Here is an 18,131-nt window from a genome sequence, read left to right on the forward strand (position 1 = left end):
GCTTATGAAAAAAAGTTGCCATTTTTGAAAAAGTGAAAATATGGACAGAAAAGTTGTGGAGTTTTTTCCTGCAAAATCTCAAGAAAAACAATCAAGCTTTTGAGCTATTTTTAAGGAAATCCGCCAAAATCTACACTACAACATGGGTTGCCATACGTCTGGATTTTCACGGACGTTTATGCGATTTCCATCCAGATACAGTTTCCGATGGCCGAATTCCGAGAACGTCTGGGAAATTCTGGGTGTATGGCAACCCTAGAAAAAAGGCTATCTATCTCCACGTTTTCTCCCCCCTAATGCCTTGCAAGCAATGCCTTTGCCAAAAGAATGGTCATTTAAACACAGTAGGTTGTACCCCCATTCTCTCTTCCCTCCAAGCCCCTAAAACAACTCACCAAATCTGCCCCAGGGGGTTGAGGGAGCATCCAGAGCACTGAGGTGCAGGGCTGGAGAGGAAAGAAAGTTCCACTGCAAGAGAAGTACAGTCATGCAATGTTCAATGCAACCCAGCATCTGTGTGTGCGTGTGGGGACGGACCATGCAGGCAAAAGTGTTTCCACTTATTCAGCATGGCAGTAACCGCAGAGGCAGCAGCACTGTGCTAGACAAGTACGGCAACCATTAAACATAAATGAGCTGTAATGTGGATGCGCTTATATTCCAAATGACCAATTCTCACAAGAAGCAGATAACTGAACAGTGTTAAGAGGCTGTTTTGGCCTCTCCAGTCAGCATTTTTGGAATGTTGTACAAGAAAACAGCCGTAACGATTCTTCCTCAAACCTGCTCTGAGGTTCCTTGTGTTTTGCTGAGCTTAGCCCTTCCCTTATGAAGTTACAAGAAAGGCACTCGGGTGGGGGAACAGTATTGCATTTGGAGCAATAATGTGATGATACTTCAGGCATCCATTTTGAAATAAGATTTAGCCAGGGCAATAGTGAGTTGATGGGAAATGCAGCCTATAAAGAAATCTATTACAGAGAATAAATGAAATAATGACCAATATACTTGCACAAGTCAATAATTTAGTAGGCTTGGTGTCAAGAGGACAGGGGATGGAATTAACCTGCAACTCCCTTGTAATAGTAAACAAGACATGGCGATCGATAACAAAATTAATCAACTTGAATTTGGCTGAGTAAATGAATAGACGTTCCCTGAAGGCATAAATCAGCACCCAAAGCAATAACTCGAACTCAATTCTTTGTTGTGCTGAAAGGGAAAGAATCTATATAAGCTTTTTTAAAAAAATAAAATAAAATCCAAGTTTGGAAACATTTCATTGGCTATAGTAAATCAGTTGAGTGCCTTTCTGAAGTAATACATGTGCTCCAGCCAAAAGTGTTGTTGCCATTGGCTTTGACAGCCTGCATAAGATTATAAGCAGGTATGTCACCTGAAATTTTCAAAAATCACTTTCAAAAATGATCAATTAAATGTCACATGGAAAAATTATATTAGTTTTAGAGGTCTAGTAAAAACAAGAATCTATTTCTTTAATGATATTCTGTAACCTTTACATGTGGTATGGTTTGGATGTTCAAAACACTTCACTAACAGGGTGCTTATGGCCACCGTGTGAGCCTTACTGTAAAAGATAACGGTAAAGGACCCCTGGATGGTTAAGTCCAGTTAAAGGTGACTATGGGGTTGCAGTGCTCATCTCACTTTCAGGCCAAGGGAGCCGGCGTTTGTCCACAGACACCTTTCTGGGTCATGTGGCCAGCATGACTAAACCGCTTCTGGCGCAATGGAACACCGTGATGGAAACCAGAGTGCACAGAAACATCGTTTACCTTCCCACACAGCACTACCTATTTATCTACTTGACTTTGATGTGCTTTCGTACTACTAGGTTGGCAGGAGCTGGGACAGAGCAATGGCAGCTCACTCTGTCGCGGGGATTCGAACCGCCAACCTTCTGATTAGCAAGCCCAAGAGGCTCAGTGCTTTAGACCACGGCGCCCCCACATCCTCTAGCCTTACTGTAAGATACCCTGTAAAGTAGATTAATTTTGCAATCTCCATTTTGCAGTTTGGGGTACTGAGGCAGTCAGCATTGCAGCTTGCCCATGGCTGCCTACAGTGTTTATGGCTGAGGGAAAATCTGGACACGGGGCTCACATTTAGCCAATGTGTTAGCTGATTTTCAATAAAATAGATATCCACAACATCCATCCATTGTGCGGCATGAGGGCTGCAGAATAGGAGAAACACCAGGACAGATAAGAGAATATGGTTGGTATCAAAATTCAGACAAAGTAGGTGAGGCAATAAGTTCTACTACAGGCTTCCTCAATCTCGGCCCTCCAGATGTTTTGAGACTACAGTTCCCCTCATCCCCGACCATTGGCCCTGCTAGCTAAGAATCATGGGAGTTGTAGGCCAAAAACATCTGGAGGAAGCCTGATCTACTATATGCTATTGTCATTTTTTGCACCTTCCCCGTCACATTTAATTCAATCCATAGCAAAGACTTACATCAATAGTCCTTTCTTTTGTTGCTTTCATGTGTGCTATAAATGTATAGGGCAAAGTTTATGCCTGCTGGAACCATGTTGTCGTGGGTGCCAGCTCCCTGGGGCCCTGGGTGCCCGAACACCCACAAAATTCCCCATGAAGAGGCCAGGCACCCACAAATGTTGATGCCAGGGCCATGCACACTGCATGCCACCCAAGGCCACAGGCACCCATGGTTGTGGGGCCAAGTTGGTACTCCTTCATGGTTGAAGTGCTTTTTTTGAATGCAGTACTGAATGCAAACTCAAGTGGTCATTCTCCTCCTTAGACTACAGGGGGGGGGGAAACCTGACACTGGCTGATGCTTAATGTAGTATATTAACTTGTCTTGACATTTCATTGGACCAATAAAAATCTAAATGTTGTTGACAGATTTATAATGTATGTGGATTGATCAAGCCCTGATATTTACATAGGGATAAATAGATACTGTGACCTGATAAGAATTGTAATCTGATATGGCAAGGAACCTATTACTTGCCATTTATTAGCAGCACAGAACTTTGAAGGCCCATGTGCACATTTCTGCGGCAAATACATCAGGGCACTTAGCAATAATGCCATGGGCTACACTGGATGGAAATTACTGTTATCATACTTTTGGCTTCTCTCCAGTGAATTATCTCTTGCTGCTGCTTAGAGAGACTTTTGGAACTAGGCAGAGATGTTACCTCAGTACAGCAATGGAGTCAAATGTAGGCACACATATCCATTTAAAGAATTTTACATTAAAAATAATAATTATGATATAGAATGAACTGTGTGTTAGAATGCTATTACTCTAGCAGTGTAACAGATGCGCTTAAAACAAAATCCACTTTAAACAAGATTCTAGTGCAATAAATCCACTTAAAAGACCTGCTGCAACAGATTTACAGTTTGGAAATTTGATGTGGAAATGCACTGAGGTGTCTGGGATGAACAAATGATTAACAGTAAGACATGTAAACATCCTGCCAGGAAATCAGGGCAAAGGCTCATTGTCGTATGACCATCCTGGAAACAAACTGGAATGAATGCTTGGTAAAGACTAGACACAGTCTAACCAACAAGTAAGCTTTCTGCAAGCAAATCAGGATGGATGCTGAAGAAGCAGGTCATCTGCAGAAGCCGCTGCTGTAAGAGAGAATTTTACGGAAATGTGGAGTGTCTGAAACTACAGTAGTCATGGGAGACATCTTTAATTTTGGGTCTAAACCATGCTTCCTCAAATTCGGCCCTCCAGATGTTTTTGGCCTACAGCTCGCATGATCCCTAGCTAGCAGGGCCAGTGGTCAGGGATGATGGGAATTGTAGTCTCAAAACATCTGGAGAGTTGAGTTTGAGGAAGCCTGGTCTAGACCTTCTTTTACTAACTTGGCCTTCTCACCAATCTCTCACCGATCTTGTTAATTTCAGACTGGGGAAGATTTGGGAGCTTCACTGGATGGTTAAGTCCAGTCAAAGGTGACTATGGAGGATGTCGAAGGAGCCGGCGTTTCTCCACAGACAGCTTTCCGGGTTATGTCGCCAGCAGGACTCAACTGCTTCTGATGCAATGGGACACCATGACAAAAGCCAGAGTGCACGGAAACGCCATTTACCTTCCCGCCACAGTGGTACCTATTTATCTACTTGCACTGGCGTGCTTTCGAACTGCTAGGTTGGCAGGAGCTGGGACAGAGCAATGGGAGCTCACCCTATCGCAGGCATTTGAACCGCCGGCCGTCTGATTATCAAGCCCAAGAGGCTCAGTGGTTTAGACCACAGCACCACCCATGTCCCGTAACAATGCAGAAGGTATACAGATCTGGGTTTCTTAGTCTTTCCCCCTTGACCTCCAGGACTTCTTTATTTCTTCTTCTTCTTAGATGGTGCCAGAGAAGCATAGATGTTCATGTTTTCTATTTCCTCCATTACGACGGTAATTTCACTGCCATGATATGGAGTATCTGTTGTTGGAGGCATGGGACGAGCCAGTCCTACCTCAGCAGAGAAGAGCCTCATGCATACTGAGGAGGCATGGCCAGACTGCTTCACTCATGCCCTACAAACAAACCTGTCCGCAAAACTGGGCACCTCCATAGCTGTTCTGAGCCTTGCTAGGAGCAACGAGAGCGCAGCTTTGTGCACCATCACCATACTGCAAATTCTGCCCCTGAAATGAGTCTATGGGTCACCGGGTCTGCAAACATTCGAGCAAGTAGGCAGGTTGATTTCAGTAGACCACCCCCATCCCCTACTGTAAGGTAAATCCATTTGACCTGAAATTTCAGCAGCCTAGCTAATTCGAAAATGGCTTATATCATTTTGGGATACAGCTCCATGTACTCTGTTGTGAAGAAGAATCACATCGATGTCACAACTTGGACTACTCTATTCCTTCAAATACCACCTCTTCCACAAAGCCTTTGGTTTAATCCCATCATTCTGTTGTTTTAAGTACGTTAACGGCACTATATAATTATTAGCAGGCAACATGGCTTTCTTTTTTTTAATTTAAGAGGATTTTTTTAAAAAAACATCAGGCTTGCAGAGTTATTGACATTAGGATCTCGGTAGGAACTAAGCCTTCAGGTTACAGAGACACCAGTTCAAAATAATTAGCTGCAAAAATATTTTAATAGGAAAGCTGATTAACACAATCACCTTGGGGCAATCTAGGTCTGTAAATTTTTTGATGAAGTTTGTCTCAATGGGTTCAGAGGCGAAATTGGAAGTTTCTGAACAAAACAAAAAAAATATTAGATGCAATATGTTAAATTGGGAAGAACAGACTGTTGACATGCAAAACATTAGCTCTCATACCCTAGCATACTCTGAGGTAAGCGATATCGGCTGCCTTACACTGTTAATAGAATAAATTCATAACTCTTCACCCTACAGAAAGAACACATGTTGTCTACATGTGTTTAGGATTGCAAGTCAAATATTTTTAAAAAGCTTTTGGGAATCCAGTTTCAAACAGTTTCATACATTTTCTTTTCAACGCCTAAAAGAGTCACACATCCTGTTAGTAGTAGCTTAGAATTATGGTTTATTAAAGATTTAAATTGAGCTGTTAGAATGTTCCTCCTGCAATTTTAATTGGGGGTAATAGAATGTAATTGCATGTTTGTGCAGCTGATTAGAATGTTGTTTTCATCCTGCTGTAAAGGAGGAAAATGAACTCCTGCATACTGTACCAGAAAAAAACAACTTTCCTACCATACATAAAACACATTTTCCTAATACACATTATAGGAAAGCGGAGAGAGGGAGAACAGTAATGCCACCGTTCAAATGATTTTTCCGTCAACACAAATTGATCAGGAACCTTAACAGAAGTTCCTGGGTGAGTGTAACAGAAAACATGTAGACGTAAGATAATTGAGGGAAACATAAAAAAGCTAGTAACAGAAGAACAGGAAGTAGATATCCACTCTTAGTACAGAATTGAGGAGGGACATTCAGAAGCCAGCAAAATAGTCGTCAATAGGCCCAAGGTAGTTTTGTCAGCACCAAAGGACAGGAGCCACAGTGATGTGAAAATGCTGTAGAAATGGTAAGTTTTAATCATGGTGGTCTTGGCTATTGCAGAAGATGTAGTGGTCCTGAATGGGGAAGCACTGAGCACATGCTCTGCATATAGAAGGTTCTGGGTTCAAGGCCCTCCACATCCAGGGAGATGAGTTGGAGCTGCTGTGCTAGCGTTCTGACAGGTGGGGTGCTGTCGCTTGCTGGAAGGAAGAGGGACAGGTAATGGGGAGGCTGGCATGGTGCAAATACAGTGGCAGAGCCAATCTGGCATTCCTGCCAGTGTGTTTGCACCATGCCTATCTCCCCACCACCTAGCTCTTCCCTCCCACCCACCTGATGAGTAACAGGAAGAAGAAGAAGAAGAAGAAGAAGAAGAAGAAGAAGAGGAAGAATTCATTACTTATACCTCGGCCATCTGGCCGGGTCTCCTCAGCCACTCTGGGCGGCTCCCAACAGAATATTAAAAACACGATAAAACATTAAAAACTTCACTAAACAGGGCTGCCTTCAGATGTCTTCTAAAAATCAGGTAGTTGTTTATTTCCTTGACATCTGATGGGAAGGTGTTCCACAGGGCAGGTGCCACTACCGAGAAGGCCCTCTGCCTGGTTCCCTGTAACTTCACTTCTCGCAGTGAGGGTACCACCAGAAGGCCCTCGGAGCTGGACCTCAGCATCCGGGCTGAATGATGGGGGTGGAGACACTCCTTCAGGAATACTGGGCCGGGACCATTTAGGGCTTTAAATGTCAGCACCACCACTTTGAATTGTTCTTGGAAACGTACTGGAAGCCAATGTAGGTCTTTCAGGCCCAGTGTTATATGGCCTCGGCAACAACTCCTGCCACAGTGATTGCATCCCACCCAGTGTGTTAAATCTGCAAGCAGAAATGCAACACAAGACTGAAATCAGCCGCAACCTAGCCCACCCTATCATGAGGGCTTAGGGTAAATCTTACCCGCAGGCCAATTCAGGTTTGATTTCATTCCAGGTCTATATTACCTGAAGAAGCGTGCATGCACATGGAAGCTTTTACCAAGAACAAATTTAGTTGGTCTCTAAGGTGCTACTGGACAATTTTTACACACACACACACACACATACACACACATTGACTGCAATAGACCAGCACAGCTACCTACCTGAATCTAGGTCTATATTAAGCAGCAAAATTCCATAAGCCTACTTCCCACAAAAGGAAGGGCACCTAGGACTGCAGCCCCAATTTTGTAAAATGTACTCTTTGCATTAAGAATTGCCTTTTTACAAAAAAAAGTGAATCTCTGAGTATATTTATAGCCGCCATAATTTTAAAAATTGACAATGGCAAGAATTACTAAAGAGGTAATTGAAAAACATAATTATGTTTTACTGGAAATAAATTACACTTGTATAATTTAAAAGTATGTCATTTAATGCCCACCCTGCCGTTTATGATTGCAATTTTAAAAGATACCAGAAACTAAAATAAACCTGGGGAGATTGTTCAATACCTTTCTTTCTTGAATGTGATTTTCCTTGGAAAAATATTCTGGTGTCCAAAAAGAAGAAAAAGTGCCGCTCAGAGCTTGTTGCAAACCATGGCAGAGCACTCCCATTTGAAGCTTCTCCTGGCTCCGGCTGAGATAGCTGTCTCCTCTGGTTTGGCTACCTGAGTCTTTTTGCAACTCTCTTGAGTCCTCAGCTTGACCTATCTCAGTCTCTGGGTAGATTACTGGCACTCAAAGTAATATTTGTGGGTTCCTCCCTTCTAACTCTTGTGCTTAACATCACCAACACTTCATTTGATCCAACTTATCCTCGCTGATATCTAACCCTTGAGCGTAACATCGCCGACACTCTGTTTGATCCAACTTACCTTTGTCAATATCTACAGGAGCCTGGCTAAAGGAACCTTTAAAGACTGAATCTTCCTTTTGGACACAATTTGAATGAGTTTTCTGTTTGCGGCTTTTGTAGTAGATCTTGTAGATAGCTCTCTCAATTTTTGGATTATTAATATAGGATTTAGAACGTAGAATGGTTTTTTTAGTGTTTTGTGTGCCGCTTATGTGCTGCTTACTTTATACTAGTCTCCTCTGGTCTGGCTACCTGAGTCTTCTCGCGACTCTCTTGAGTCCTCAGCTTGACTTATCTCAGTCTCTGTGTGGATTACTGGCACTCAAAGTAGTATTTGTGGGTTCCTCCCTTCTGCATGATATCCAATGTATGATAACCCCCTCCTGCTTTATCATCTTCTGACTTTGCTCTATATAGAATCCTAGAGTTGGGACCCTGAGGATCATATAGTCCAACCTGCTGCAATGCAGGAATATGCAGCTGTCCCATATGGGGATCGAACCTGCAACCTTTGTGTTATCTGCACCACACTCTAACCAATTGAGCTACCCGGCGACCCTCACATTGCCTCTCTGCTCATCTCCACATGGAGTGGAGGAGGTTCATGACCAAGCTGTTGTTCCGCTTGCCCCTCTTGCCTACTCTGCTCAGTTGGCACCAGCTGTGTAGTTGTAGCATGGCTCAGAGTATGGCTTTAGTGTGTGTGTGTGGGGGAGTGTTAAGGAGCTAATTAGTAAAACTGGAACTGTATTGGTATTTTTTTATTATTTTTTAAAGTCTCTGTAAACTGCCCGGATAGCTAAGTTATGTGGGTGGTACCCAGATAGAATGAATGAATAATCCCACTTGAGTGTAAAAATCTCAGTGCATGGGACAAGATAGTGCAATGGAATGGGTGTGACAGGCTGTTAAGAGGAACCCTGCAGCTCATTTCTCTTCTCTGACTTAGCTGCTCTAGGTTTCTAGAGCAGCTTTGGCCTGTTTCGCTCAGGTGGCATGGGCCCTCTTGCTACTCTTTGGGGGTCAGCAACATGGAGAAAGGGAGGTCCCCTCCCTCACCTGAAATGCGCGTGTACTCCATATTTCATTTGAGTAATCTGCAGAAGAACTATCATTCCCCGGTCCCCAACTCAGAGTTGTTAATGTGGGCCAGAAGTCCCAGCTGAATTAAAAATGCATCGAAAGCAGTGATTTCCAACAAACTTAGACGGTTGCAGTCAGGCTTGACGGTCTTCTTGGGTCCTGAGATCAGAGTGTGTAAAGTATAATTGGTTTAATTGACAGTGAAAGGAATGAAGGTTTAACATGGAGAATGGTTCCATGTGCATTGCTAGCATTGGGGTTTTCCCACAGTGCTTTTCTAAGGGGCTCTAAACTCCTCAATGGGTTGAGGATCACCTGTTGATTGTTTTCTATTACTCTAAACTGAATGCAAGCTTTGATCATGTGATGAGGCTATTGAGTTGCAAATTTGCCATCTTGAAAGGGTGGTGACTGTTAGTCTTTTTCTGAATGCCTCAGAGGAAAAAAAGGATGTGATAATGGCTCTCCAAGAAACTGCATAGCCTTAGGCAGGCTAAGGCAGGCTGGAATCTGGGAGTGACACCATTTTGATTTCTGGAATTATCTTTTATTTGTAAAATGCTGAGTCTGTGCTAGACAGCACAAGGCATTGTATGGATGTTTACGATGTATCATTTGATGTTTCTGTTTGTTTTGAAGTAAAATTTGAATAATATTTTATAGGTCTGGACAATGCTTTATTTCCAAAAGCAGTTAGTTAGTATGCTTCCAGTCACTTCATGCTGCACAATATTAATATCGGCAGTAGTAAGTAGGGCGGCTCTGTGTATTGCTTTCCAGAAGACAGTTTTTCTTTTCTTCGAATGCTTTTGTCAGACGATGCTCCACTGAAGGCTTTCTCCATTTGAAGGGTTGTTCAGTCCAAGGCTGGTTTAAAAATAAGTAACCACAAGAAGGGAAAACAGGGGCCCTGAAGTTGCTCATCACCAGTTAGTACCTGGGCAGGCACACAAGTCACCCCTGAGTAGTCACATAGGACTCAGCTACATTAGTCAAAAACCAGTGTTTCAAATGCGTTATAAACATGCAACACCAGATGGCACTGGGGAGAAAAAATATTCTTAGTGATTTTCAATAGTGTTTCCCCCCTTTTGTTATAACAATTTAATTTCTGACTTATTTATAGCAGTTTTTTTCCTGTGTGTAGATCAACCCATAGTTCCCACCCATGTTGTGAGGTGTATTGTATTTCTAGTTAAATCATAGCAATTATTTTTAAACTTTGCAGCTATACATATATGTTAGGACGTGATGTTTTAATGCAACTCAGTATCCTGTTCTTTTTTTCTCTTTTCTGAGGATGTGCAAATAGCCACCCTAATGATAGGTCTGATCTGCCCATGTGTGTTTGTGAGTGTGTGTATCCTTATGGCTGCCATTCTCTTAAATTATTGGCAAATCACAATGCATATGTTTTTGCATGCCTTTTGGATTCAACAGTAACATTGGGGAAATCTGCATATATTGTAAAATAATTCGGTATTTCCCAATATGGTCCTATTAGCTTATTTATTCTGTTTTGTGAATGTAGACTAAATTTATGATGTTTTGGCAGGAGTGGAAAAACAACAGCCAAGGCATTACGATTGACACAAAACCAAATTTTATTGGTTGGCAGATTTACTGTGCATAAGAAATCCTGGGTTTGCAACTGAATCATGAATCTTTCAGATTTTGTATAATTTTTTAATCAGCGTCTAAATTGCATGATAGATGGTAGAATGCAATATTCATTTGAATATTATGTTACGTAAACTATCAGTCTTTTCTAAGTCAGATATAGAGGTGATAGTTTTTGAGTGTGAGTCTCTTAAAATGTGTAAATCTTTTAATTAAATGAGCATTAAATCATCTTACTGGACAGTGCAGACAAAGTATTGGCTGGTTAGAAAGTGTATAAAATGGCTTATTTATTTATTTATTTATTACCTCTTCACACCTTCCTTGTCCTTTGCTTGGGTTCCTGTTATTCAGTCCATTTTCTACCGGGGTCTCTGCCCACTATGGGGTTTCTTGCTATAGGTAATTTCACATATAAATGAGGTACCCAGGAATGTAACCATTGCATCTTCCCTAATGACACTTGCTCTCTTAAATTGCACATTCTCCTTGGGAGTCTCTATGTTCCAGACTACTTCTTTTCTTCCCAGTCTTTTCACAAAAGCTATGAAGGCCTAAAGCTACCTGGTGAGTCCTCAGCAAAGGTGAGAACTGAAATAGGAACAGATCACAGCTCAGCTGCTACACTTCTGTAGCTTCTTAAAAGCTGCAACAAATGTGGCTGGTGCAGTCAATTCTATTAAGAGATGAAATAAGAATAAGAAGAAGCACATTTAAAAAATAATTTTCAGGCAAATGAAAAAGAACCAGAAGGCTGGTCTCCCCCCTCTCCCCTCACAGTCCTCTGTTTTTCTCTCTCTTTCCATTTGACTGAGGATTCTCATAATTTGTTTAATTCAGCTGCAGGTTTGAATTAGAGTGACTGGATAAGAGGAAGGCACGCAAGGCAGCTTCAGCTGAAATGTTAAATGCTCAGTGACAGTCATGGCCCTTTAAGAGAACATACTCTGAAGAGGGGGATGACATGTTGAGGAAAATTTTCTTTTAAAGAATTGCCAGGTGCAGTAGCTTTTACTTTCTATGTAAAATATATAGGAAATATTATTGTTCTAGACCCATTGGCAGCTCAAATGCTTATTTCACCAGAATGCAATCTCCAAAGAGGACAGATTCCCTTTGGAATGTAATTGCAAAACAACAGAAGTACAACCCATGGGTGGCCATGAAAGGCTTATTGGAAGTCAGCTGAATTTATCACTGTCCCATCTCATTATTGTCAGACATGTGGCCTCTAAGTGGATTAGTATTCTTGTTTAGCTTTTCAGCTAGAATACTGATTACTTTTCTAGCAAAAGATCCTGCTAGTTACAGCCATTATGGCGTGCTCACTGGTGGTGCTTCCTCCTTTGTTGACTTGTGCACTTGGTTTCATTTCAGTTTGGTGTTTTGAGTGAGTGTGTGCTGCAGGCAAATGACAACAGGTTCTTTCCTGCCCAGTTTTCAGGTTTCAGAAGACAAACACCCTGAGCTCTCGGACTTGCGAGATGGCCTTTGGTTCAGTGGTAGATCACTTGCCTCATTTGCAAAAGGTCTGGGGTTCAGTCCCTGGCATCTCAGGGAAGACTAGGAAGACTCCTATTTGAAACTCTGAAAAGTGCTATCAGTTGGTCTGGACCAGGAGTGGTGAACCTGTATCCTTCCAGATGTTGCTGACCTATAATCTTCATCATCCCTGCTCAATCGCCATGCTGTGAGTCTGACATCCAGAAGGCCACAAGTTTACCATCCCTGGTGTAGACGGTCCTTAGCTAGATGTACCAATGGGCCAACTCTGGATAAGGTAGCTTTCCTATGTTTCTAAACTGCTCTGTCGGTGCAGAAAGAAATGACTGATACTTTCAATTTAAATAGGACATATAGAAATCCAGAAAGAGAGAGAATGTGTGCAGGCTTTGGCATTAAGTACCTATGATCCCATGAACCTGAGATTCAAAGCTCTTACTCTGGAACGCTTAGGGATGAACTAGTGCTCATACCCCGAGTCTACATTCTTGCATTTAAAACCTTTCCAGAAGAGATGAATCACCGCTATAAGCTGCTGAGTATCTGATAGCTTGAATGTTGGAGGCTACAAATTTCCCCATTTAAAAGTAAATACTGGAACAGTGGTATTCAGTAGAAAATTGCCAAAGGCTAACGTGGATGTAAGGAAACTTGAGTTGAGCCTCGAGTGTAGAAAAATGTATTACCGTTAAAAAGAAACAGCCAAGTTATCTCGCTGTAATTGCCATCACTGCATGAAAATTGTGGCTTTGCAAATCCTTGACACTGAAATGCATCATCCGGTCCATAAATGGCATCTTAGTAGAAATGTGATGGAACCTGTCAGATGTGTTTCATATTTACGAATGTGCAGTATTTCCTGCCACAGCAGTTGGGAACCTCTGGTGAGCATGAAAGCCAATCAAGTTGTGCGGGAAGGTTGTGATTTGCTGCTGGTAAAATTATTTCCTTCCTTCCTCGGGGTGACAAAGGAATTGCAATAATTTTGTTGATTTTTTTAAAAAAATGGATGATCCATTGCAATTAATACTTTTGCAAGCCATCCCAGTCTCTGAGCAGTGCACACTTCCAGGGGTTCCAGGCACTTATTTGGGGTTCAGTTTCCTTGGAATGAAGGACAGTAGAGACTGTGGTGTCTTTATGATATATGGTTTACTTAAAGATATGATACAACCTGAGCCTATGATGGAAGAGATCATGGTATCAACACCGTGGAAGGTCTTGCTTCTCCCATAGTCACAGCCTTGGATTCAAGCAGAAATCAAGCATGGCTCTCGCTCTCTGTCTTCCGTCTGCAGCCTGCTATTAGCTCAGCTCAAACACATAACTCTGGCTATTGTCGTTCTCCCTACCAGAGATTGTAGAATCTCTGCTTGTCAAGAGAACCAGTGCATGTCTTTATAGGATTCTAGGACCTCATTTAGACCAGGTTGGTGATGCCATGGTGTGTGTTTCGTAGCTCTTGAGAAAGGGAACCAGGAACCACACATTTCACCCTTACTTCGCAGAGTAGTGGGACTTTCTCCTGCTGCTGCCTGGATCATCTGCTTGCTGTTGCTTCAAGTTTTGTATGAGGGAGAGGGCAGAGAAGAAGAGAGAACCTCCTGGGATAACTATTTCCTATTGGATAAGTGTTTCCAGAGTGGGTGAAAGGAGAAAATCGACATACCTAAGCATATTGGCCAAATAGTAATGCTGCATATTAATGGCTCTCAAGCTAGGATATTGACTAGACAAGTCAAATATCTACTCTATACAAAGCTGTGTCGATAATTGAACTGTGGTTGATGTTCAGAATGAAATGGACAGGAAAAACATGTTCATTTGTGTGTGTGGTAATTAAAAGCTGCCTAATCAGAAGAAATGTCTAAAAGCTTTTATCCAATTTGAGCAGTGACAAGTCCACTCAATGCTAGCATGTAATGGAGCTGTCCCCTTTTCTCTTAAGAACTGACTGATGTATTTGGATATACTCTAGCAATCAACATACTGTTTCGCCCCGCCCCCCCATGCTTACAGCAGGAAATATCAATGGGAGTTTGCTTTCATTGGAAGAGGAGATAAACTGGCACGGCAGTATATGTAGGAGGAAGTCAAATGGAAAGAGGTTCAAAGGAGGGAAATGAAGATGGCCAGTGGTTTGAAAGCAAGTTCTGTGAGGAAGAACTGTAAGAACTGAGAATGTTTAGGCTACAGAAGAACTGACGGAGGTGGGGCATAGTAGACATCTTCATATACCGAAAGGGATGTCACACAGAAGATGGGGAAGCCATTTCTGTTGTCCCAGAGGGCTGGAATAGGTTTAATGCAGTGATAACCAATGTGGATCTCACAGCCCCAGCCCAAAGGCCAATGGTTACAGATTAGGGGAGTTGTAGTCCAGCAACATCTCAGTGGTATCACGTTGGCTACTTCTGAACTAATGGGTTTAAGATTCAGGAGGGCAGACATCAGTTGAACGTCAGGAGAACCTTAAAGACAAGAGCAACTTTACACTGGAGCCAAGAAGGGTGGTGGGATCGCCTTTGGTGGTCTTCAAGCAGAGGTGTCACAGCTATCTCTTGCAGATCTTTTGCAGCTCTGGGTGTCTTGCATTAAGTAGGGAGTTAGACTAGGTGGCCTATAAGAGTTGATGGCCAAGTAACCTGCTTTCCATTATCCTTTCCTTTTAGCAAATGTTATAAACAATAGTTTCAAACCACGCACACTGGTTCTTTAGTGTTTGGGTTTTTTTAGGTGGTTTTTTTTTAGTATTGGTCTGATTTGAGAAACGAAGCTGCTGCCATAAAGCTCAAAGCAGTCCTTTCTCCAGCGTGCATACTTTGTGCCTGTCTTTCTTCTCATCATGAAAAGAAACTGCTGCTGTGCAAATATGTCAACAGCCGGTGGGCCTCCTGGGCCGGACATTCTTCAGGCAGCTCTCTAGAAGATGAGGCTTAAAGAGCTCTTCTTCTATTTCAGCAAGGAGGAAAGGTGGCTGGGGAGGAGATTGGATGACAATCGGGAGAAAGTATTACTGGAGGCCAAAGTGTCAGGAAAGCAATCAGCAGATGAGCTGATAAAATGTTGAACGAGCAGAATCCTCTATCAGATGAGCCTCTGAATTAATGATCAAATGAAGTTACGGAAAGATGGAATGGATTTGGAGAATGCTCCGCATTGTGTAATCATTGACTCCCTGTTTGAAAGATGATGGTACCGGCACTAAATCTACAGCAGTAAGAATAATTTTAAAAAATCTTACTACATTACAGGGGAAACGGTTATTTGCGTTTAATCGTGTCTTCAGAAATGCATCATCTTCTGTTTCACTACATTTGTCAGGATCACCCTCATTAAGAGAATGTAGCACGTTATTTATTAGAACTGTTTGTTAAACAGTGCAAAATAGATAATGGGAACTGCAGAATTCCGGGTTTTTAAAAAAATAAAATAAAAAACATGAGGACTGGAACTAGAACAAATAGCTTTGGTGAAAAATGTGATCTACATGTTTTTGAATAAATGGATTTTTATTCAGGAGTGGCAGAAGGTGAAAACAGATGAATCGTTACTATATTCTGTACAGAATACAGAATACTATGTTCTGTACTATTTTTCTGTATTATGAGTCAAGAAGCCAAACTAGGTGATTCAAATTCTGATTAACTTGAGGGGTGATGATGTACTTGTATGCCGTTGGCTCATGTCGTCACTTACTGATCTGCAGCTGGGAGCCTTCTCAAGGTAGACACTTCCCAACTGAATCTGTGTACGCACTAAAACTTTAAAGTGCACCCAGAGCACATTTCCCCCTTCAAATAATTATGGGCACCATAGCTTGTTAAGGGTTGCTGGGAACTAACTCAGCGAAGGGCCCAGAATTCTCTGAGGAAAAGAATGTGCTTCAAATGTGGCCATTGCCCCTTTCTTGTTAGAAAGGCATATGTGCTCTATGTGGGGCTACCTTTGAAGGTGACCCGGAAACTACAACTAATCCAGAATGCGGCAGCTAGACTGGTGACTGGGAGCGGCCGCCGATACCACATAACATAACATTACCACATAATCCACATTGGCTCTCAGTACGTTTCCAAGCACAATTCAAAGTGTTGGTGCTGACCTTTAAAGCCCTAAATGGCCTCGGTCCAGTATACCTGAAGGAGTGTCTCCACCCCCACCGTTCTTCCTGGACACTGAGGTCCAGTGCCGAGGGCCTTCTGGCGGTTCCCTCACTGAGAGAAGCTAAGTTACAGGGAACCAGGCAGAGGGCCTTCTTGGTAGTGGCACCTGCCCTCCCACCAGATGTCAAAGAGAACAACACTACCAGACTTTTAGAAAACATCTGAAGGCAGCCCTGTCTAGGGAAGCTTTTAATGTTTGATGGATTACTGTATTTGAATATTTTGTTGGGAGCCGCCCAGAGTGGGTGGGGGAACCCAGCCAGATGGGCATGGTATAAATCGCTTCAGTACTGCTAACAGGGCTTTGACTTCACCCTTGGAGGAACACTCCATTGAGAGTCAACAGTGGAGATAGACCACAGCCATTGTGGCTAGTGACCATTGATGGCCTTATCCTTCATGTGTTTGTCTAACCTAAGGTTCTCAGATTTTTTTTCCAATGAATCCGGGGACATTTTTCAACTTCCTACTAAACAGAAGGATTTTGTCAGGGGACTGATTTGTAAATTTGGGGACTGTCCCTGGGAAACAGGGACATCTGGTAACCTTAGTCTAACCCTCTTTTGAAGCCATCCAAGCTGGTAACCGTCACTACCTCTTGCAAATTCCATCGATTAACTATGTGCTGTGCCCAAAAGGAAGTTTCATCTGTCTGTACTGACTCTCCCAAAATCCAGCTTTGCTGAATGGCTTTGAGTTCTACTATTGCAACAGCTGGAGAAAATCTTCATCCTCTTTCTTCATGCCACACATAATTTTGTATCCCTCTATTGTATCTCTTCTGATTTGCCCTTTCTCTAAACTGAAAAGTTCAAAACGCAACAACCCTTTCTTCAGAGGTTCGTTGCTCCACCTCTGTGGTCATTTTGTTTGCCCTTCTTTTTTTTACCCTTTCCCCACACCAAAATATCATTTTTGAGGTGAGGAGGCAAGAAATATACACCGTATTCCAAATGCAGTCACACCATAATGCCACTATGCACCTGTCAGGTGCCGGCGTGGTTGCTCGAGAGTGAACAGGCAAGACTCCCACCGGTCTTTTCCAGGCTTTATTATCTGTACAAAACATTTACAGTGCAGAGTGTCTCAAGTCCATGTCTGCTCAATCGCTAGCAGAATCTGGGAGTGGGTGGTCCTTAAACTTTCCCCAGCATAGCAGTCTTTTGACCCCCATCCTACACCTTCCCTCTCTGAGCATAAACCAACTGCGCAGAGAGGGCGTGGGCAAAGGGGAACCTGCCTCCCCCTCGCTTTGCTCAGGCTCGGTGTTGCAGCTCTCTTTAGCATCTTCCGAGCCCTGCATCCCTTCCCCACTGGAGGCGGGACCTCCCTCCTATCCGGAGGAAGAGCTGCTTCGCACGATCTTCGGAGGCTCCCTGTAACCCAACTGCCCTTCCACCTCTCGCCTCTGAGCTGATGGCAGTTCCCTGACAGCACCATAGATTTGTATAGTTGCATTATTCTAGCAGCAGTTTTTATTATTATTTTCAATTCCTTTCCTATTTATTCAACTGGGTTGACTTCTTCATCAAGTTATGCACTGCAACCCTCGCCTCATTTTTAAAAATTATTATTTGTCCTGTCCTTTCTCCCAAAGCAACTTAACATGACAAACACACACACACACACACACACACACACACACACAGCATCAATCTGTATTCATATTTTCTTTGGATAGGAATGCATGATTGTTGAAAATCTCAGAAAAGCTGCTGTCCTATGAAAACTCTTATTGGTTTCCTTGCAAATTCTTACATGTTTTAGCTTGCAATTTCGTTGTAAGCAAAGTATGATACCAAGTCAATCTAAAAACCAGGATGATCAAAGTAGGCAGAGTATCATTGTAATAAGTTGTGACATGAATTTTCAAAACATCAGCTTTTAAAAGCAAGGAAATAACTGG

The 18,131-nt window shown here is 42.5% G+C and overlaps 1 long non-coding RNA gene across 1 annotated transcript in view; it reads left to right on the forward strand.

Annotated features, from left to right (window-relative positions):
• The window catches only part of LOC310767181, a 138,160-nt gene that overhangs the window by 33,138 nt on the left and 86,891 nt on the right, over positions 1-18,131 (forward strand). The window lies entirely within an intron of this gene.

Source organism: Podarcis filfolensis (assembly GCF_964270895.1).
Source record: "Podarcis filfolensis genome assembly, chromosome: 7".
Taxonomy (NCBI): domain Eukaryota; kingdom Metazoa; phylum Chordata; class Lepidosauria; order Squamata; family Lacertidae; genus Podarcis; species Podarcis filfolensis.